Source organism: Dermochelys coriacea, chromosome 2 (genome assembly GCF_009764565.3).
Source record: "Dermochelys coriacea isolate rDerCor1 chromosome 2, rDerCor1.pri.v4, whole genome shotgun sequence".
NCBI classification, from domain to species: domain Eukaryota; kingdom Metazoa; phylum Chordata; order Testudines; family Dermochelyidae; genus Dermochelys; species Dermochelys coriacea.
In genome coordinates this window covers 119,891,077-119,907,335 of record NC_050069.1, presented here as the reverse complement: position 1 = coordinate 119,907,335, position 16,259 = coordinate 119,891,077, and the positions used below count along the sequence as shown (strand labels likewise).

Below are 16,259 nucleotides of genomic sequence, written 5' to 3'. Positions count from 1 at the left end.
TTTGAAAATATTGAATCCAAGCAAATAAAACAAATGATTGGTAGGTGGCCTTCCATGTAAAGGGAGGATGTGTTTCATTGAGGTTATTATAATTTGTATAATGCTTTGTGAATTTTCAGAATAAAGATGATATAGATATGTAAGTTGTTATGATTGGGATGCAACAGTCAATCTATCTTTATTGTTAAAACTTCTTTTAGCATATACTTAGGAACTAACCAAACTACCTGAAAGAAGATGTACAAGCAAGATACTGAGATATTCAGCTCTCAGGTGCAGAGGCTAGGTTTAGATTTTTTAAATTTGTGACGTTATTGACATGATCTGTGACCATATAGATCATTGTTGCAACCAGGGTCCTACGGTTGCACCATGTCTTGTGCAGCGGAGGCCAAGTGGGATGTCTATGGAAAAGTTGTAGTTTGCTGGTTATGATTATGTTGTCTGTATCATTTTTGTATTTAAAAAGTTATGAATATTGGCTATGTACTTGTATCTCAATGTGTTTGATTCTAAGTAGCCTCAGTGAAGCATTTGGTTAGCTTCTTGAGAAAGGACTATTCTCAGTAAGTGCCCAATCAAGAAACACTTAACTGACAATGGACTTTGGAAGACACCAATCCACATCTGAGCTTTCCTGGGAACATTCAAACTAACATGTAAACATGTAAACAATGGCGTTGGCCTGCAAAAAACTGAATCATTCATAGACATGTGACTTGCCCAAATGGCTACAAACTCATCTTGTTGCTGTGACTTTGCACAGAAGAACAAAGGGGTTTCCGCCCACAAGAAAGAAAATATAAAAGGCCCTGGAAGCCTCTCCATTTTGTCTTTAGCTGGCTTAAGAGATGGCCTCTCCACCCCAAAGAGATAGATGCCTGAAAGAAACTGGAACAAAGGACAGTAACTACGGGGTGTGAGTGATTTCTGGACCCCGACTCGGAAGGAGTCCAGTCTGTGAAAGAAGCTTATTGGAACATCTCTGGGGGTGAGATTTCATCTGTATTCAGTTTCCTACTGTACTAGGCTTAGACTTGCATGTTTTTGTTTTATTTTGCTTGGTAATTTACTTTGTTCTGTCTGTTATTACTTGAAACCACTTAAATCCTACTTTTTATATTTAATAAAATATTTTATATTTTCTTATTATTGATCCAGAGTTAGTGACTAACACCCGGGGGAGCAAACAACTGTGCATCTCTCTCTCTCTCAGTGTTATAGAGGGCGGACAATTTATGACTTTACCCTGTATAAGCTTTAAACAGAGTAAAACGGATTTATTCAGTGTTTGGACCCCATTGGGAACTGGGTGTGTCTGGGTGCTGGAGACAGGAGTACTTGCTAAGCTGTTTTCAGTTAAGTCTGCAGCTTTGCAGGACATGGTTCAGATCTGGGTCTGTGTTTGCAGCAGGCTCAACAAGGCAGGGTTCTGAAGTCCCAAACTGGCAGGGAAAATGGGCTCAAAGGTAGTCTCAGCACGTCAGGTGACAGTCCCAAGGGGGTCTCTGTGACTGGACACCAAATTTTGTGATGGGTTCAAAGTTGGGCTCCTAAATCCTTATTTAGAAATTTAAATAAGTGGCCTAATTTTCAGAAGTGCTGAGTGGTTTTCATTCAGGTCAAACACTAGCCACAGCTAGCTTCAGAATAGTGGACAAATGCATCATCTGAAACTCTGTAAGAGGGCTGAAGGAAGGGTCCTATTAGGAAACTATTTAAAACAATATGTGCTAAATAGCATCTTCATCAAGTAATCTGTTTAGCTTAACAAAGGACAACGTGATTGATATTTTTATGGTTAATACTACAAAAGCTCTTTTATCTGGCACTTTACCAACTGGCAAGCTCTATAAACCGGCATATCTGATCTGCACTGAAAGTCCAGTTTATAATGCGGTTGGTGCAGGGCCGGTAGGGAGCTGGAACATGGGAGGGGCTGTGTGGTGCACTCTTGGAGGGAGCTTGGGTCCTGGAGGGGTCTTGGGACGGGGTGTGGGAGGGGTTCTGGGTGCCAGATGGGGGGGGGCTCACCTCCAACGTTTCCCCACAAGCAGCTCCCCATCTCTGCTGTTGCTGGCAGAGGCACAGCCAGGTGGCTCTGCAGGCATGCTGCCTCTGTCCCCTCTCCCCGAGTGGTGAGTCTGTGCCTTCCAGCCCATTGGCCGGGAACTGCGGCCAATGGGAGCTGCAGGGGGCAGTGCCTGCAGATGGAGGCGGCGTGCTTGCTTGCAGAGCCGCCTGTCCACACCTCCGCCAGGAGCACCAGGGATGGGAAGCCGCTTGCAAGGAGCCACCAGAGAGGAGCGCCCTCCACATCCACACCCTAGCCTCCTCCCATGCCCCAAGCCCCCTCCCGAACCCAAACTCCCTCCAAGCCCATGCCCTGCAGCCCCTCTGTGATGTTATTGACATGAACTGTGACCCTATAGGTCATTGTAGCAACCAAGGTCCTATAGTTGCACCAAATATTGTACAAAGGTTGTCAAGTAACGTGTCTATGAAAAGGTTATAATTTGCTGGTTATGATTATGCTATCTGTTATGATTATGCATATATCATTTTTGTATTTGAAGTTATAAATATTGGCTATGTACTCGTATTTGTACAATGTATTTGATTCTAAGTAGCACCAGTGAAGCATTTGGCCATCTTATTGAGAAGGGACTCTTCAGATTAAGTGCCCAATCACGAAACAGTTAACTGACAATGGACCTTGGGAGGCTCCAATCCACATATGAGGAGTCTCTCTGGGAACGTTCAAGGTATCATGTCTGCAACGGCTGCTCTACCTGTAAAGAACTGAGTCATGCATGGACATGTGACTTGCCCATGTGACTCCAAACTCCACCTGGCTGCTGTGATTTTCCACAGTAAGAACAAAGGGGTGTCCTTCCAGATGGCAGAGGATATAAAAGGCCCTGAAAATCCATCCATTTTTTCTTCAATCCTGCTTCTTACCTCTGGAGGAACTTTGCTACACTGAAGCTCTGAACAATGAACTGAATGACCCATCCAAGCTGTGGATGTACTCCAGAGACTTCATTTGTGCCTGCAGTTTATTCCATCACTGCTACAAGCCTGAACCAAGAACTTTGCCATTACTGTATGTAATTGATTCAATTTAACCAATTTTAACTCTCATCTATATTTTTCTTTTTATGAATAAACCTTTTGATTTTAGATTTTAAATGATCAGCAACAGCGTGATTTGTGGATAAGATCTGATTTGTATATTGACTTGGGTCTGGGGCTTGGTCCTTTGGGATTGGGAGAACCTCTTTTTTTTTTTTTTTTTTTAACTGGGGTATTGGTTTTCATAACTAGTCATTCCCATAAGGAGCAGTGCTGGTGGTGATACTGGGAAAATGGAGCATCTAAGGGAATTGTTTGTGTGACTTATAGTTAGTCAGTAGAGTAAAACCAAAGTCCTCGCTGTTTGGCTGGTTTGGTGTGCCTTAATAGTAAAGGAAACCCAGCCTTGGGCTGTAACTGCCCTGCACTAAGCCATTGGTCCTGAATTGATAGTCTCAATTGTGTCCCGCCAGAGGCCGCATCGTTACACCCTCCTACACCCCTGCGCCGTGGCCCCCTCTCCCCCCTCCCTTCAAACCCCTCTCTCTGAGTTAATTGGCATTTTTAATTTACCGGCACCCGCTCGTTCCCCCAGCATGCCCATTTAAAAAGCTTTTATTGTATATAGTCCAAATGGATTTTTCAACATTCAGGTTAACTTTAGAATGACCTGATTCAGCCAGAGGGAAAACTGCTTTGGAAAATGTGAGTTCTTTATCCTACACTGCTATAATCTCAATACTGAACTTTTGAAGTGCAGAATCAATCAAAAAATGTTAATTTGAATAGAAATTCTGTCACAGCAATGCTTAATTATTAAATATGCAAAGCAACAACTTGATCATCTGCCACACTGATTCAGGGCAACCTTAACGTATCTTGGACTCCAACCACAGCAGGGTTCCAAATCAACCTTCTTGAAGTGTTTTGGATCAGTAGCATCCTTTCATCTTGGGGACATACTACTTTCACTAGTCGTATCACATCTCTGTTACCAAAAATGAGTACCCCAAGCAGCACCTGGAATTATAAATTAAAATGTGTATGCCATAAATAAAGAGCAAAAAACAGTTATTGATCAGGAGTGACCTCAAGATGCTTGTAACTTGGCTGGCAGAAACTTCAAACACAGTGAAAGTGATGCTTTTGATCACTCGGAGTTCATCCAACATGCAGACACTGCAGTGCACTTTGTACCAGTAGGGTATGATGCGTGACCAAGAGTGTGGGACAAGAATAATTTAAAAAAATGTGTGGGAGGGTGAAGAGAAATAATAAGCAACAGAGAAATAGGGTGAAAAAGTGACAAATAAGTGGGCTCTTTCCTTACTATTCACAAAAGTATGATGCAGTGGTGCAAGCAAAAACCTCCATTTTAAATTTCAAATCTGCATACTCAGAATCCTGATGTAACACAGGGAGGTTTTAACAGATAAAAGGTGCAGTTAGGGGAGGACAGATTGCAGGCATTTTGGATCAAGGATTGTATTTGTAAAACATCTTTGTATGATGCCTAGAAGAATGGGAGACTGATATTTCATTGAAGGTCCCAAGTGTAACTGTAATAAAATAATCATAATCTAATGCAAATACTGTATTTTAAAAAACCTCTGCAATAGATGAAAAAAGCTGGCTACAACGTGGGCAGCCTCTCATATAACACTGCATGTTACCCAGATCAACCAAATCTGTATGTTTATTTAAGACTGCATGTTTGAGGAAGGAGAGGAGCAAGCTGCATCTGGGAATTAGGATCCAAGCAACAGTGTCCAAATTACGGACACAATAGTAGCTACAAACAAAAATAAGTGAAACCAAATTCATGTTAACACTTATGTATCAACTTACAGCTGTATAACATATGCAAAGAGCAATGATCACAGTGTTTCTGTGTACCCATTTATTCACTGAAATGGTCTATGCCCAGACTAATATTCTACTAGTAGTTTCATGAATGTCACACGTAAACTTGCATTCCACAGGACAAGAAATATCAGATTAATTATTCTATTCAATAAACCAGACTGGGCATGGATAGCAGTAATTTACAGGAACAGGACAACCAGGTATGTCTCAATATCAGAAGAATAAAGAAAAGGTGCCACGAGTACTCCTTTTCTTTTTGCGAATACAGACTAACACGGCTGCTACTCTGAAACCTATCAGAAGAATGTTTGTGAAAGACATTATTATTTTACCTGGTTTCCCATGACTATGCCATCCTCCACACCCTTACAGAAACTCTTGAACTATCTGTCAATTTGCTACCCTCACAGAGTCAAACCAACATGAGATGAACCAAGCCCTTTGTGTTTAGAAATAACATCCTTTACGTAAGAACTTAAAGGCTGGATCCAGTGCTTAAAGGTTGGACCAGAATTAAAGAAAGAAAATAAAAGTCTCCAATTATTCCACAAGAAGTCTAACTAAGCTTTTATTTCTTTCGCTGAAAAGGATTCAGGAAAGCATCACTGTAAAAGCATTTTAAATGAGAGGCAAATGGCATTTAAAACAGCTTCATTTCCTATTTGGGGTGGACTTGAGAGACGAGGGGAGGGAGTATGTAGGAAGGAGCGTGGTTGAAGAGAGAAATAAAAGCACAGTAGCTGGCACTTCTATGCAATATTACCACCAGCCTGCTGAGAGCAATTACAATAACACAGACAGCACTTGCTTTATTGTGACCCTATTGAATTAACTTTGAGGGGAAGAAACCCTGAGATTCAGCAGGGAATTTATTAGAAAATTTTAATGCCAACTTAACTTTGATCCAAAGGCCTCAATATTAAAGGTCATATCTATTACTATACTGTGGGAAACTTTGGGTCTATTTGCTCCTGTGTTCTACCTTTCCTATTCTTGTTTTCTTTTATAAAAATAGGTCAGAACTTTCCCTCCCTCTCTCTAAGTTTCATAACACTTTTATATTAGAAACACAGTATCATGTTTGTGTTTTACAGTAAGAGTCAGGAAGTAAAATAAAGAAGTCTAATTTTTACCATTTCAAATGAAATCTTAAGCAAGCAAGCAGCATATAAGGATTGAAAAAATTAAGAAACTAATGAACACCTTCAGTACTCTGAATTCATTACTGCTATTTAGGTACACAATTTAAAAAAAAATTCAAATCAATTAACTGGCCACAAATAACGAACCATATTCTACCAGTACTCACAGTAAACTATCACGTATCACTTGCGTCAAACCCCTGTTGACTTCAGTAGGAATGGTAAATGTTCTGCACTGAACCTAAAGATCAACCTCTTTATCTGGTAAACTGGTACAATTACCTCTCCCTCCTGCCCCTCCCAAAAAAGGGGAGAATAGGTATGCTTAAAGTCTGTGGATATGAGTTTTTCAAAGGTTTGGAACAAGAACTGTCTTTTTGTTCTGTGTCTGTACAGCGTCCAGCACAATGGGATCCTTGTCCATGACTGGGGATCCTAAGTGCTACTGTCATGCAAATAAATAGTATCACCTCCCACACCATCATGATGGGAGCTGCAGGTACTCAGAACCGCTCTCAGGTCATACATGTATTGGGCTGCTTACATGTTACCTCCTAGAAGAACTACTGCAGATAGATCTGCAGGGCTGATGGGTATTTACTTGAAACGAAAATTTTCAGCCTGGAAGTATGGAAGAAAGAGAGAGAGAGATGGTCTGTGCTTTTATTAATGGGTATCAAAAGGTGTGAGAAACAAGAAGCCTGCTGTTACATTGTGCTGCTCCATTTCAAATGAGATTGTGCATTAATAAAGTGGGAAATGGTGGCAAACTGAATCAGGCACAGAGGTTTAATCATTAATGTAGAGAAGGGAAGCCTAGAGTATTACTAAGAAAAAGATAAAATGTGCAAGCGCCTAAGTGATTTAAGAACTTAAATTTCATTGACTCTCAATGTAACTTGGGTTCCTAAGTGCCCAAGTCACTTTTGAAAGTAGGACTTATACATTTCTGAAAATTTCACTCAAAAACATGAAGCACCAATACTGGATGAGCACCAGCGTACTGCTGCTAGCAGACTTTGGGGCAAAAGACTCACATTCACTTTTTAGCCTGCAAAGCGGTATGCAATGATATTTGTTACAGATACTCATTTCTCATCAGCCTCTGTGTCATCTCTTAATACAATAAAAAACACACAGGTCCCAGCATAATATTTCTTAACCTAACTCAGACTTCAAAACATGTTAATACATCCGGAACAGAAACCATTGTTATTATTTAGGCCATGCCTATACTGTACTGAAAAACATGCTTGCTGAACTGGTTTAAAACAAAGTTCAGGTTACTTTGATTTTAAACACTGTTTTGGTGGCCAGTGTGTGAAATACTGTTTTTAAACTCAATTTAAATAAGATTTCACTTTCTTCATTTGAATCAGACAAAGCAGGTTTAATCTAAATTAGTCTCATGTTTAATCTGAGTCAATCTGAAGGGTTTAACATGTTTCAAACCAATTTGGCAAACACTATTTGAGCCCTACTGTGAATATAGGTCCTCATTTTCCAACTAAGAGATGCATGCCTTTGACTCTAGATCTTCTTTCTCCACACAAGGTCCCCACAACACATCCTTCTGTACAGTCAAGGAACGTACATAATCTGCTATGATACAGTAAATGTCAGCTCCTTGGCTTTCTGATTTGCTTTACTCTTGATAAAAAGATTGATTAAACATCTAGGTTTTGACTTAGTAACCATTGTAATTTAGTTCCTTTGAAGGCTGTCTTGCCAATGTCATCTCATTTGAAGACTGATTCTTTTTATTCACTACTTTGAACATTTGTGTAAAAGTACAAGCAGCTAGCAGAATGGCTGCCAGAATAGTAAACTGAACTTTACAAGATTTTTACCATTTAGTCTTATGTTCTTTATGCGATTTAACAGCCTCTTTTGATGGTAGAAACCTTTTAACTTTATAGTACTAACAGTAAAATCTCTTGCTCTCCCCAGAGTGCGTTTTGTGTGTCACTCTTTAGAGAGTTAGAAGAGAATATGGAATACAGGAACTGGAGGCCAAGTTTTCACATTGATTTAATCATGATAGGTGGAACATGCCAGGCCTCCACAATAACATTCAGTTCACTAAGATGGCAGCTGTCTTGTCATTTCGGTTGTCCTTTTTCATATGTTCAAACTAGTAAATAAGAATCTATCTAGAAACAATATTTTTCAAATGAGAGAACCTTGGTGTTACACTTCAGGATCTTGAGGAACTAAAATGACAATGGCTACTGAGTCAAACACCATTAAAGCCTGGGGGACCTCTTCCTGTATCACTGAAATCAGTGGGAGCTCTGCCACAGATTTCCATAGATGCAGGAACAAGCTTTGGACATTTAATCAACCTTCCCATCCCCCAGGACTGAGACCTCGGTGAACTTGTGACTCTTCTCTCTCCTCTTTCCTTTCTCCCCTACCATATCCACTCCTTCGCTAAATCCTGCTGCTGTTGCTTCTTTAAATTGGTCACTTTGCAAAAGTTGCTCAGATATTACAATGATGGCAAATGGTATAAATGCTCAGATAGAGTTATCCTCCCCCCCCCCAAATCACTGTCCCTAATGAGTGTCTCATCTCTCACCCTGGTTAGTGTAATTCTCTCTTCTCTGCCCCCATGACTCTCACCATTGGCCCAAAATACCACTGGTCTGCTCTGATCCACTAAACTCTCCACTTCCTCTCTGCCTCTTCCTAAATCAAATTCAAAGCTTCTCCTCATCTACAGAGACCTAGATAATCTTGATATTTCCTACTCTTTCCAATACTTTCATTTTACTCCTCTCCCGTTTTCACGTTTTCTACTCAACTTTGCGCCTTTTATCAAGCTGCCACTATGCCTAGAACAGTCTCCCTATCCTCATCCACATCCTTCTCTGCTCCTTCAAAGAAGAGATCCTCATGCAACCCCCAACCCTTTTTGTCATCATTAATAAACTCCTTCTTTCACTCTTGAACAATTGTCTCATGTCCTGGCTTATTCATTTGTTGTTTAATTTGATTTAGATGGTCAGATCTTTAAGGGATCTTAAAGGATCTTTAAGGGATTATTACTTTTATCTTAAAGGGATCTTTAAGGGATACCTCTCTCTTGCTCTGTGTAAAGAACCATTTAAAGCCATAGCACTATAAATGATTTATAAATAACAAAATAATGAACAATACCTTCTATGAGACATGGAGAACCCTGAACTCCAGTCTTACCAGGTAAGTTGTAAGGATAATTTTTTTTTTAAGTTTGTAGCTTTAAAGTCTAACAACAACATATTCTGTTAATGATTAGGATCTTAAATGTTTGTTGTATATATTTATCGTAAAAGCTTTTCAGTTTACCTTTAAAATCATAGGAGCTAAATAAAAAAAATCATGAAGTGTAAAATTAGGAAGGAAGTAAATAGCTGCTTCACTGGTGCTATTTTTAACTCCTATTTGGTGCTCAGTGTTATCTTCTTGTCAAGTATTTAATCTTCTTCACCTCTTCCCCCCCATTTCCTTCTTCCCATTCTCATTAGACATGTCTTTAATTTGGAAGTTGTCCTCAAGACAGTCTGTAAAACACTATGATTGAAGCAAACAGCATGGTCAGCATTTTGCCAGGTCTCTCTCATTCAGATGATTGTCATATGTGCAGCTTATTACTGCATGAAGCTAGTGGGGATAGAAGAAAGAGAATGGATGGTCTTAAGATACCAGACTTGGACTTGGGAGATCTTGGTTCAATTCTCAGCCCTGCTAGAAGCTTCTTATGTGACTTCAAGTAAGTTACTTAAGCCCCAACACAGGAAAGCACTTAAGTATATGCTTAATCTTAAGCATGAATGGTCTCATTCATTTAAATGAGACATCTCACATGCTTAAAGTTAATTGTGTGTTTATGTGCTTATCTGGATCAAGTCCTTAATCTCTCTGTGCCTTATTTCCCATGTGTAAAATAGGAATAATAATTCCTTTCACCCAGCCTTTGTCTCATCTAGTTTGTAAGCTTTTCAAGGCAGGGACTTTCTCCTACCATATTTATGTACAGCACATAGCACAATGGGTTCACATTCTTGGTTGGGGCCTTTAAACTAGCCCTTAAAAGATTTGCTTCCTCCTTCCTCATAATAGTATATAATGTATATGGCAAAAACCATCCTACTGTCATTTCAATGGATTGGTTCCTTAGTGTTATTTATTCTACAGTACATGACTTTACATACCAATTTTTGGACCTCTTCCCATATAACACATACAAATCACTCCAAAGCAATTTACAATATGTCAAATTGCTTAAGGAGACTCTTAAAACTCTAATGTGTGAAGTTCACCATTGGCGTGATTTATTATTAATGTTCCACTGTTATAACTTGACAATTAAGAAATACTGATAAATGTAAACACATTATTGATGTCAATTAAAAAAGCACAAGATTGATTAACCTCCCAGAGGTGCACTGGCAAAAGCAGTTAGAGAGTAATGACCATCAATAAGTATTCACTACTGAGAAACGCAAAGGGAAATTAGGTTGCTGGGAGACACCAGGTACTTTTGATTAAAATTAAAATCACTAAAACAGACAAGGTGAGCACTGGGTCAACATTAAAAGTAAGCAAAGTACAAACAAGGTGCTATAGTATTAACATGAAAGGCTAACTGGTCAGGTCATATGATGCTCTGATTAAACATATTACCTGACGAAATGGTTAAAATAATCCAGATCATTGTATTTGGATATACAATCTGCACACAGAAAAAATAGATTGTGAGCATATTATTACTATTTTTTCTGTAGTAGTGTTTATGAGTCCCAGACATAGACCAGGACCCCACTGTGCTAGGAGCAGTACAAAAGGGAGCAAAAAGATGGTACCTGCTCCAAAGAGTTATACATATTGTGTGTGTGTGCATGTGCCTATTTACTGTACACCAACAGTACATATATATACACATTATCTAGCTGGCCAGGGAAATAATAACTGTTCACATTCCTCATGTGAACTCACCATTTAGATGATGTGTGTGTGTGTGTGTGTGTGTGTGTGTGTATATATACACACACACACACACACACACACACAGAGGACACACACAGAGAGGACAAAAATATACACATCTGACATACCTGACAGACACATGAACGTGACCCAACCAACACAGAATTTAAATGTGACCAGATTAATTTGGACTCCATTATTCTTTGTTGTTTTTAAACCTGCTTTTGGAAATAAGGTACTGGCCTAATGCCTTCCATCAAGATGAAGGGCATTGCAGCTATTGCTTGTAATGATCAAAAAAGAGCACACTTCTCTAGATGCAGAGCTGAAAAGAGAAGCAGTGCAGTATTACCCAGGAGATCATGTATGTATTAATTAAACTTCCTCCTGTACTACAAGTTATCTGGAAAAGAGTCTTCCTTGGTTAAAGTTTCAAAGGTGAGAGACTAACATACAGATATTAAAAACTGATGGCTTTCTTCCCCAGACCTCAACCTTCATCACAATATATCAGATAAAACGCATTTGATTTCTTTCCTACCGCCAGTAAGGTAGCACATACTCTCTGGTTTCTGTGCTTTAAGAACAGCCACTGCCAACAAATGACAGAGATTAAACAGCATTTGAATTATTTTATAAATTATAAAATTACAACGAAGAAGGGTGATAATCGAGGCTGAGTTGTCAAATAGAATTTTATGGAAAAACACTGCCAAAATAAAGCCCTTTTTAACTGAAATCTAACTCACTACATATCCTGCTTGCTTTTTTTTTTTTTTTTTTTTTTTTTAATTACACTGGTTAATGTTTATGGGTTTCATACAAGAAATTAGCTTTGTATAGAGATTTTAAAGAAAAGCATTGGCACCTAGTATACTGGGATAGGGAGGATGTTCCAGGCAGAGGGGGAAAGCAGCAAAGGCACAAAAAAATGAAGGCAAGAAAGGGAGGGGTGAAGCTAGATTCACTGATGATGCAAACAAGGCTAGGGAGATGTTGTAAGAAGAGATGTAACTTGAATAAACTTGTGCAGAGCCTTGAAGGCACGATCAAAACTCTTGGACTTGCTATGTTAGCAATGGGAGAAACAAATGGAGGAATTTGATCAGCAAGTGAAGAAAAGGATTTTAGCGACAGTATTCTGGATGGACTGGAGGGGAGCAAAATGGAAGTTGAGGAGGCCAGAGAGGAGCACAGCTACTGAGGTGGGAGAGAACTAAGACAAAGATAAGCATCTTTAACCATAAAAACAGAGAGAAAAGGTTGTAATGTTGAGCTGCTGGGAGGAAGGAGCCTGAATGTATGGGGAGAAAGAAAAGGAAGTTATTAAAAAAAATAGCACTTCAAGTTTGCAAGCCTAGGTGATTGGGGGGATAATGATGGTGTTGACAAAGTCAGCCTGAATCACACAGACTGAAGTTCAGGAGTGATACAAAGCTGTCCCAGAAAATCTGAAGCCCTGGATAAATGCATTTTAAATCTGATTCTGGAAAGAAGCATCTTTGATCAGTTTATGATACCACCAAGCCTGGGCCTGCTTTCTTTCAATCACCAATTTTAAAAAAAGACCAAATTCCCTCTCCCCGAACCAAACAAAACCCCCCCACACTATATCAGGAGAGAAACATAGCAAGTTCCATTTTTCCCAGCAAGGACTTATATAATGCTTTATCCCCAAATAGATTACTGAAAAATTATGACCAGGTCAGATTCATATTCAGATATGAATATAACTTATAACATGTATGTGAGTCTTGTGCAAAGGCTTTTTTCCCCCATTAGCAACAAAAACAAATCACAATCCCACATCTTTCTTCTTGGCTACTTTTGAGAGTTGACTTATGATTGATAAATCCAAAATTCTCCCATAAACACTCTGCTCTGTTGCAGGGCTGGTCCCTCTCACACACCATGCTTTAAAAGGTGAGAATGCTCAGCTTCAAGATGGACACAGTTCAACATCAGAAATCCAGCTTTACAAATCAGAAACACCGATTCCAACATAGAACTGGATAGCCAGATTAAAACATGGTACAAACATACTGAATTGTAACGAACAGAAGTTATTTCTACCGACTATTCCTCTGCAAAGTTTTATATTTAAATTGAGTTATGAGTGCAACTCCCATTGGTGGTTTCATTTGGAAGTAATCCAGCTGAAGTGCTGCTGCAGCGAAAGGTTGGAAGTTGTATTTATCTGCATCTTGACACTGGATACAGCTAAGTAGGAAGTACAAGGGGATAACAGGTAGACAATCATACCACCCAAAAGTACAAATGTACCTATTTTCATAACCTGTCTTGCTTGTAATTTACAAAAATGGAATTCTCCAGAGATTCCAGCCACCTCAAAGAGCCACTGGCCTGCTTAGCTGGTGAAATTTAGAGCTGGCTAAGTGCAGGTGTGCCTCTAGTACCAACTCTAACTTCCTCCACTAACACATTGCCAAACTGACTTCCTCTCTCCTAAATGAGCCACTTTCCTATAGATAGCTCTCTCCCACACACACAATAAAATGCTCACTGACTCTGGGTAGTGCTATATTATTATTACTCATCTGTATTGTGGAAGTGCATAGAGGTCCTAGGCCCACTGAGCTAGGTAGAAACATATATGAAAGATGATGCCTACCCTAATGATCTTACCATTGAAGTATAAAGGTGAGACAACAGACGTAGGAGCACAAGGTAACCCAGAGACAACAGTGGTCAGCATGACAGGCAGTGGTCTCGCCACACCAGCTGCTTAACCACTGTCAAGTTTTTTTCAGGCATCATGGCCAAAGAGAGTTTTAAGGAGGACAAGGTCGCTTTGCAGTTTTTGATTGAGAGAAGAAAGGCGGAGTAGTGGGCCCCTTATTTTCACCCTACCTCCCAAAAGTCAAACTCCCCTTGGTACACCACCCTCACACCTACCACCACTTTTTTGTTGAACCCTGCTGTGATGTGAGCATGTACCCTCCCCACCACTTTGAAAATCTGATCACCCTAGTAAGAGAAGTTGTGCACCTCCATAAAATGTTTACATCACTTTTATATTATTGTAAATAATCTTTCAAAAAGATCAAAATTATGAATTTTACAAGCAGCTGCTGCAAAAACAGAGTCATTTTTCATAGAGATACTTGCTACAGATGTAAAGTGCTTGTTTTCAAAATACACATTTCCATTTTGTAACACTTATTTTGGATGGACTGGATTTCACCCTTTAACTCTGAATTACCTTTGTCTTTGATGGCAAGTATCACAACCTAAAGGTTACTTCAATGTAGGGTCTGTTTTTGTTTTTTTATAAATATTACATATAGAATCTGCCACTTGGAGTTTAGTGACAGAGCAAACTGCAGCAATCATTTGTGAAAATACAACCTTGTCTTCCATCAGGAGTGTTAGATTGAAAGCCTAAAGACTAACATTGCCCTGGAGACTGGAACAGGTGTAATCTAGAGAGCAGTATCACCTGAAGAAGAAGGGTATAATGTCTGTTACACTTCCTGCACATTCAGATGTTTGAAATTAAACTGTTGTGACAGCTCTGGTCTTTTGCATCTGTTACAATATTGCACATTCTCTAATACTATATGCCAAGATAAAAACTATTTGAGAAGACTGGTCAGAAGCAGGTCTCACCTTGCTAATAATGTCCTGTGATGGACCAAACATTAATCCCTCTGGATTTTTATTCAAATTTATCAAAGCGTGTTCAAAGTTACTCTTACTTCAGTTCACTTCCTGCATCCCACCCTACCCGTTTTTTCCAAAGCTATGACCAGCTAAAAGACAAAAAATGTGCATATTCTTACGTTCTATTACAAAACACTATTGTAGCTATCCCCATTTTAATTTTAACTTCAGGTTCCCTTTTCTCCTCTTGCAAAATTCTAGAATTAGATTTTTCTTACCTCACTGACCACTGTGTTAAGTGTCAGCAAGGAGAACACCTACTCCTCTTTCCAAGGGACAATATTGAAAATTTAGCCATTGTAAGGCTTTTAATCACTTCTTCATTCTATGCCTCCCCCTCTCACTGCATGCTTCTAGGGTGCCTGCTTAAAACAGGGGCAGTTGCATTTCACACAGATTTGTACCTCGAGTTCTCCTTTCAAATGAACTCAAACTTAAGTGCAATTTGAATGAAACAAACAAGGTTTGCTCAGTTTCAAATGAAAGATGAAAATCAGCACAAGCTTGAACATGTAAAAAAGCTCAAAGACAGGTGAGCCAAATTGCAATTAATTGCAAACCAAGAGGAAGATTGGTCTTTCAATTAAAGCATTGGACTGGGACTCAGGAGATCTGGATTCAATTCCCAGCTCTACCACAGACTTCCTGTAAGACCTTGGGAAAGTTCTTAATATCTCTGTTTCTATTCTGTGAAATGGGGATATTGTGCCCCCCCCGGTGATTTGTCTATTTACACTGTAAGCTCTTTGGCGCAGGGACTATCTCTACTGTAATACAAATAAATAACTAATCTCTGACAACAAAAATCATAGGTAAAATGGTAATGAAGCGCCAAGAGAGGAAAGCTATTAGTAAATACATTTGTGGAGAAAAGCAGACACACTTTTTTAACTTCACTGAGATCCATAGGGCTGGGAGAGCTATCCAAGAGAACAGAGTGGAAAAAAGTAATCAATAGTAGGCTTTAAAAAAAGCCAATAGGGATGGGTTATCATGTCGGTATGCAGGAGAACTGGGTTCAGGATGAAGTTGGGGCTTCCATTTCCCAGGCCAGCAGAGATAGGAAAATATGCTGGGTCACCATCAAGGGAAAAGGTGGAAGCTTACTGACTATCAATCACTCTGCTCACTGACTTGCAGAAAGGCTCTTAGAGAGAGCAATGTGCTTTTGTTTCTGGGCTTTCACATAAGGAGATAAACAACATACATGGTTCTGAAGAAAGGACAGAGAAAAAGAGGGAGAGGGAGAGGGGAAATGATCAAAGCCAAATAAACAAACAAATGCCCACTCCCTTCCCTGGAAATATACTCCATCTGAACTGTAGATTATCTGGGAAAACAGGGGAAAGCAGGTTTTCCATTCAGAGATACAGAACTTACGTTAGCAATCTTATCACTCTATGTTGCACTGAGTTTTTAAATTCTGGGGAGATAATTACAGGCACTCTGAGATATTTTTCTTTGTAAAGTTTAGAATTACGTGCAAGAGTTAAAAAGTTAAAATAAAAGAAAAGGAGTACT

At 39.4% G+C, this 16,259-nt stretch overlaps 1 protein-coding gene across 19 annotated transcripts in view; it reads right to left on the bottom strand.

The window, feature by feature from the left end:
* Window positions 1–16,259, bottom strand: part of LYRM4 (LYR motif containing 4) — a 209,120-nt gene that overhangs the window by 131,842 nt on the left and 61,019 nt on the right. The window lies entirely within an intron of this gene.